At 34.8% G+C, this 7670-nt stretch overlaps 1 pseudogene; it reads right to left on the bottom strand.

Moving 5' to 3' along the window:
• Positions 1–4264: 4264 nt before the first annotated feature.
• LOC138149852 (high mobility group protein B3 pseudogene) lies at positions 4265–4859 on the bottom strand (annotated as a pseudogene).
• Between the last annotated feature and the right edge of the window lie 2811 nt (positions 4860–7670).

Below are 7670 nucleotides of genomic sequence, written 5' to 3'. Positions count from 1 at the left end.
GATAGATAGATAGATAGATAGATAGATAGATAGATAGATAGATAGATAGATAGATAGATGATAGATAGGTAGATAGATAGATATAGAACTATCGATACAGATACATAGGTATATAATTTATAAATATATAGATGTATAAGGTATATATTTTTTAAGCAATTGGGGTTAAGTAACTTGCTCAAAGTTACGTGGCCAGGTGTTTCTGGGTGGGTAATAAGTGTCTGAGCCCAGATTCGATCACCAGGTCATCCCGACACTGAGGCTGGTGCTCTTACTTGCTGTGCTACCTGGCCCCCCAGATATATAAGATATTGATATAGGTATTTGTATAGACAGGTATAGATGCCATTATGCATATTGATATAGATACAGTCACAAATACAAGTATTTATCACATTATATAATACAATATATGTGTGTACATACGTATGGTTTTTTTCTGTGTTATATACACAGAATTATATACACAGTTTCTTGAGGCATGATCAAAATAAATAATGTATATACACAAATATATATGCCTATATGTATATGCAGGCTTTCTTTGTGCCCATATCTCATCTATATGCCTTTACATAGTCTGTCCCACATGCTTGAGGAATTCTGCCCCCCTCAGTTACCTCTTAATTTCCTGACTTTCTTCAAATTCTACCTTCTGCTGGTTCTCCCATCCACCAATGCCTTCTGCTTATTACCATCATATACTCCATAACATATCTTTTATGTACCTAAATGTAACATGGCATCTATCACAATAGAATATACACTTCTGAAGAACAGGGACTAGGGTTCTTTTGGTTCTATATCCCCATTGCTTATCACAGTGCTTGGCGTATATGAAGCACTTAATAAATGCATATTGACAGACTGACTGCAAGACAACAAAGCTGACCCATTTGATTCACTTTTGAACTGTAAATTTTCCACTCACATGTTTTCAGATATCTTGATGACATTGGGATTGATTTATGCTCTGATGAAGTTTCAAATTATGTTAGTTCTAATAGTTTCCCCCATATGCTATATTTTTTAAATGCTCGCCTTCAAAACTATGTTATACAACTAATACAAAATCCCCTTTCTTATTTTTTAATGATTCATGCAATTTGATGGTAGAATTAATCAAGTTTTCCAAAATGCTATTGCACCAGAAGCCAAAAACTATTGTTGCTTCAAAAACTAATTTTTGAAAATTCTAATTTTTACTGAAGAAAGTGTTTTTTTTTTCCTCATTCAATGAGAAAATGCTATTTTAAAGGTTTTGAAGATGATCCCAAAAATAGCAACTATGAATTCCACTAGTATCATGTGCTTTTCCTCTAGGGCAAATTGTTCTTTACCCACCAGAGTGAACCATTGAAATGCATGTCTCATGATACACAGTGTATTGAAATACACTTATTTCAGTATAGTGTGCATCCAGGTTTAGGAGTATTTTATTTCAACACAATGCTCAGGCCTAAGGGGTTAGGGAAATGTAAGACTGAGTCCAAGCTTCTGATGTGAGAGACCAAGAGGAAAAATTTATAAAATTTCACTAGAGGATCATAAAATTGCAAATAACAGGAAGAGAAATTGTATTATTATTTTTTTAATATTCATTTAGGGGTGGCTAGATGGCTCAGTGAGTAAGAGCGCTGGCCCCTGAGTTGGGAGGACCCGGGATCGGTTCCGACCTCAGATACTTAACACCCACACAAAATAACTGGCCGTGTAACCTTGGGCAAGTTACTTAACCCCAAATGCTTTAAAAAATATTCATATGATGTTTCTTTTTTATTTCCTGCACTGATATAATTCTGAGCTTTTTAGTTTGATTAAAATAGGCAGTCATCAAGAAATATACGCAATAACAGTAATTGGTCCAATCATATACTTTTAATGACCAAATTAATAACACATTGTCAATCTGATAACTTACATTAGTTATTACAATGACAAGATTAGACTGACAACTATCAAGGTGATTGTTGGAAAAAATACTCATGGAGAAATAGTTCAATGTTTCTATATACTGTCAACTCCCTCTACCTCATTTTGACGTTTATACCTAAAAACTTTCCACTCCCACTTCTATAGAATGGGAAAAATAGGGACTCTGAGGAATATTAAGATATGTCTCTTAATTGTTAAATGTTATAATAAATTGTAAATATATCAAAATGGCTTGTCCTTGATACAGAGCATTTCCTTTTAGGTTTAGCAAGATCAAAAAACTTTGGGAAAGCATCTGAATTTTTGGATATTTACCCAGAAGGAATACACATTTAAAGTCTTTCGAGATTCCTCAATCCTTAATTTTTATAAGCTCTACCCCTCTCCCCACCTCCATCTCAACAGTGATTTTTTTTATTTGATCCCTTGCATGTATTTTTCTGCTGCTTATTTTGGGTTCAGTGGGGTTTTTACTTTATTCTGTTGAAAGTCTTAGGAACAGAGTGGCTATTTAAAGGGGAAAGAGAGATTATTTTAGTTTTGCTGTCATTGGTGATCAGAGAAAATGTATGGAAATTTCCTTTTTTTTTTTTTGAAAAGCCCAACAATTCTGACCCTCAGCCTCTTAGTTTTGCCATCCCTAATTATAACATTTATTTCCTTTCATGCATATGATTGTATAAGACTGACAGCTAAATAAGTACCATCCTAGCCTAAATGAAGTTCTATTTCCTGACTAGTGAAGCTCCCTTATTTTCCATGTTAATTACCAGAAATATCATAGAGGAAAATGCTGCTTCAGAAAGCAGTTTAATTGAAAAATTCCCCAGCCCCTCCCATTTTGGGTTTTGAATTCTGATATATTCAAGATCCTATCATTTGTATCTCAGTCTCCGGCTATTGAGGACATTCTATTTTTGGAAATTATAACACTTTCCTGAATGATTAGAAAAGCTGAAGTAAAGATGACAAGTTTACAAAATCTACAAGTTATGGCAATTTTTGACAGTAGTGACTATCAAAGCAATTATACTTATGTATGTATGAATAATTAATTAATAATCCAAATTTGAGATTCCACTTCCCATTTTTCCATTAGCTTTCTTGCAAAAAAATTGTATGCTGATGTCTTAGGGTTTATGATTGTCATAAATTCTCTGCAAAAGTATGTTAACATAGACACTATTATAGGATATAATTAGACCTAAGTGGACAGTTAGGGAAGGGCAGGGTTGGAGATTCAGTATATCAATAGCCAACTATGATATTTCATTTTTTAAACTCCATCAATGCTCAGGTTTAGGTTTTTTTGTTTTGTTTTTTTAAGAGAGGTAGGGGTGGGGTAAGATACTAGGAAATATCTGATGTATGGCTACCAGACTCATGGGGATATGGGGCTTCCGAAGTACTATCTTGTTCTGGACTGTTAAGTCTGCTTGAAACCCAGAAACTCTGAATGGTATCAAGAACTGTTGTTAAAAGTGCAATACTGTTTATTTGGCTTCAAAAGACATTTCAGCATTCTAAACATAAAAAGTATAAAAAACCCAAAAGGTTCAAATTGTGTTTAAGAACAGACTTTTCCCCCCTTGCATCACTGTCCCAATTTTCTTAAGACAGAACTCTACAATTTCAATTTAAAACTATTGCACTTCAACTAAAAAGAAAACTGAAAATCCATACACTTGTCTCATGCCAGCTGACCCCTACTCTCCCTTGTGACATCTAAAAATGGGAGCTGGGTACTATGTCACTATATATACAGAAAAACAACTTTTAAGATAAATGGACACATGCTGCAGTGTATCTGCAATCTACCCTCACAGTATAGGCTTTGGGTTGCAGCCCCCTAGGAAAGGTATAGAAGCTTCATGCCCCCTCCACACCTGTACCCCAAGAATCTATCTAGGACTGTGGGTTTTTTGTTTTTAGAAACAAATATATACAGTTTATAACCTAGAATTTGCTAGCCAATAAGCATATAGTTAAACACCACCTTACAGATTTAAAAAAAATGCCTGAAAACATTTGTAAATGCTTTTGTTTTACACCAACAACAAAAGTGCAAAGAGTGAGAACACGAGAAGATATATTCATTTAAAAAATATTTGGAATTATGTACGACTTTGATACAGTTTCTGGTTGCTCCGAGATACTCGTGGCCACTTCATGTAAACCAATTATAATGTCTATCTAGAAGCATTTTTGAGAAGCTATGTTATCAGAAACCAATGAGGGCAATGGACACCATCCCAAAGGAGAGGTGTTTCATTTTAAGGTATATCCCCTACTCTATGGTATTCACATGGAGAAAGAATATGGTAAAGTTTCATTCATCATCTTCAGCCTCCTCTGCCTCGTCTCCTTCCTCGTCCTCCATATCTTCCTCCTCTACCTTTTTCCCCGGCAGTTTTAGCCTCCCCCTTTGCCCCATCCAACTTCCCTTTCAATTTATAATCTGTGACATCCTTCTCATATTTCTCTTTCAGTTTTGATGTCTTATTTATTTTCAGGTTGCTTCCCATTGTCACTCAGATTCTTCCATATTTCACCAAGCTTCTTTGCCACATCCGCAATGGATGTGCCAGGGTTTGTAGACTTGATCTTGGGACGAAACTCTGAACAGAACAGGAAGAAGCTAGATGGTGACCGTTTAGGTGCAGTAGGATCCTTCTCCACTTTTCGCTGGTGCATAGTCTTTCATTTTTCTATCATATCATACTTATCACCTTTTACCATCTCATCATGCTTGGATTTATCTTTCCCCGATATAGTCTTCCATTTCTCGAAAGCTGTTTTAGAAAACGCTGCAAAGTTAATGGGAATCTCTGGATTCTTCTTCTTATGCTCTTCCTGGCAAATTTGCACAAAGAAAGTGTAAGCAGACATCTTGCCGTTTGGTTTCTTGGGTCACCTTTAGCCATGGTGAACTCTGTATTGCTCGCTAGTCTGGCTTTATATTTCATTTTGATCAGATATTTAATTGATAAAACTTTTATTTTGAATCAAAGACATGAATTACATACCATAAATCCTACTAAGTAGAAGTGAATAGTAAGCTTTTCTTTTATTGTAATTGATATACTTAAAAAAAATACTTGATTTCTCTCATTTCTATCTGCAAATGAAAAATTAAGGAAAACAAAGCACTTGTGATAAATATTCATAGTTAAGCAATTCAGATTCCCATATCCGCCATGTCCAAAACTGCGTATCTCATTCTTATACCTCATATTTAAACTATCACCTTTCTGTTAGCAGGAGAGTAGCATCATTTTTAGATTTCTGGTATCATTGGCATTCATTGTGTTAAACTGCTCTCATTTGAGTCTCTAATTATAAGTGACTCCGGGCATTTTTCATGTGACTATAGATAGTTTGGATTTCTTAACACTTAAGAAAAATGGGGGAAAAAGTTTAGAAGGAGGGTGCCTTTACTTCATAAACCTTTCTATGATTTAGAGCTCTCTTTAAAAATTGACACAAACCAAAACATAAGAATTAGACCTCATTTTGTGGTAATAGAAACAATTGCAAATAGTTGAGAGCAGTATCATATAATGTATGGGTGTACATACACACATATGTCTATATACAAATGTGTGAATGTATACACAAATTTATGTGTCTGTTTATATAATATGTGTATGCATGTCTAGCTTTAAAGTCAAGAAGACAGGTTCTGACATTCACTGGGTGGGTGACCCTGAAAAAGTCCTTCGATCTCTCAGGCATCTAAGCTGTAGAGAAGATACAAAAGAATTGGTAGAGGAAGTTTCAGAGTAGTTTCCTCTTCTGGGAATAATCTATATCAATTAAATCACAGGTGCTTTCCCTATCTTCTTTCTCTATAAATAGGAATACTCAGTTAAACATACATATTGTGACATCAGAATGAACCCAAAAAATCAATAAATCATCAATTGTTTAGCCTATCTATGCAATGCTAGTCTTTGTTTGATTAATCACTATATACATGCATATGTGTGTGCATAAATATATGTTCATATATGTGCATAAATATATGTATAATTTATCATGCCAAAATAAAACAACATATATGATATATTTTGTGTTTATATTGCTTAAATTTTCCTTCTGTCCCTCCTCTCAATCTTCTTAAAGAGTCATTCTTTATTAGAAAAGAAAAAGAAAAAAAAAGAGAAAAATTGGCAAAACCAATCAACCCATGAAAACAAATCTGTTATATGCAATGTTTTATATCCATGCATCTTTGCCTCAGTAAAGCAATGTATCTTCTTATTTTGCTCTTTGGACCCAAATTCAGTCATCATTGTTTCACAACATTCACTTCAAATGACTTTGCTCTTTTTGTTTTTCCTTTTATATTATTGGACCCATTGTGTATATATAGTTATCATGGCTCTTCTTGTTTGTCTTTGTATCAGTTTATATAAATAATTCTAGGTTTCTCCATATTTTCCACATGTGTTGATTGTAACAGTAATATTCTAGCATATTTATCCACATAAATTGGGGTTAGTTATTCCACACTCAATGGACATTTACATTTAGCAGTTCCTAGCTAATATAAAAATATTACTATATATATTTTGTTGTTTATGAAGTCTTGCTTTTTGTCATTGGACTCCTTGGGGTATATGTCTAGCAATTAAATCCCTGGGTCAACTGGTATGGATATTTTAGTCAGTTGATTCAGACAATTCCCGATTGCTTTTGAAAATGTTTGTACGAATTCATAGCTCCACCAAATATATTAGTGTCCTTGTATTTTTATAGCCTTTTAACATGAGCTTCATAAAATCAACACAATGCCATCTGAAAATATGAATATCTGTCAAAACTCACCATCTACCAACAATTCCCCTTTCCATTTGGACTCTTCCCTGGGCATCCTCCATGACTATGGCAAACATCTTTGATTAGCATGGAAAATAACACCTGGTAAGTACGCTAGGGAGACTCAAAGCAAAGTATTCCAAGAAGATGAAAACATTGTTACCATTGTTACCATGGGGGTGGGGAGGGGATTCATTCATGGGAATGCTTCCTGGAAGAGTGAAATTTTAGTCATGCTTTAAAGATGGCTTAGAATTCAATAGGCAAAGGAAGACATTCTAAATATAGGGAACAAAATAACCAAATCAAGGCTTGAGGGAAGATGTGCAGTGTATAAAGGAAAGAAAGAGTCCAGTTAGGAGAACATAAAATAGAATGTGATAAAGCTATGAAAGAGGATGTGCGCATTTTTTGAAGATCTTGAATAGCACACAGGCAGTTTGAATTTTATTTGGTAAGCACTAGGGAGCTACTGAAGATTTTTGAGTAGAGAAGTGAATAAGCAGTCAGTATTTAGCATATAGCAAGCAATTAAAATGACTTTTCATTATTATCTCATTCATTGAGCCATTTGCTCACTAATTTATTCATGACCAGAGCTACAAATAAGAGAATTAATCTGTTGTCCATCAGCATGGTGAATTGGAAAGAGCAAAAAGTGATGATACAAAGACTTTTAGGAGACTGTTGGGAACCATTATTGCAATGGTCTAAGTGTGTCACAGTAAGTGCCTATACTAGAACTGCATTATAGTTTATTGGCTTTCCTCTCTCCCTCACTCTCTCCCTTTCTCCTTACCTCACCCTTCCTTCCTTCCCTCCTTCCCTCCTTCCTTCCTTCCTTCCTTTCCTCCCTCCTTCCTTCCCTCCTTCCTTTCCTCTCTCCTTCCTTCCCTCCTTCCTTCCCTCCCTCC

Source organism: Petaurus breviceps, unplaced genomic scaffold (assembly GCF_028583685.1).
Source record: "Petaurus breviceps papuanus isolate PSGF00001 unplaced genomic scaffold, PetGlider_PUasm1.0 90849, whole genome shotgun sequence".
Classification (NCBI taxonomy): domain Eukaryota; kingdom Metazoa; phylum Chordata; class Mammalia; order Diprotodontia; family Petauridae; genus Petaurus; species Petaurus breviceps.
The sequence above is the reverse complement of the archived record's forward strand: the minus strand, read 5'-3'. Positions and strand labels throughout refer to the sequence as shown.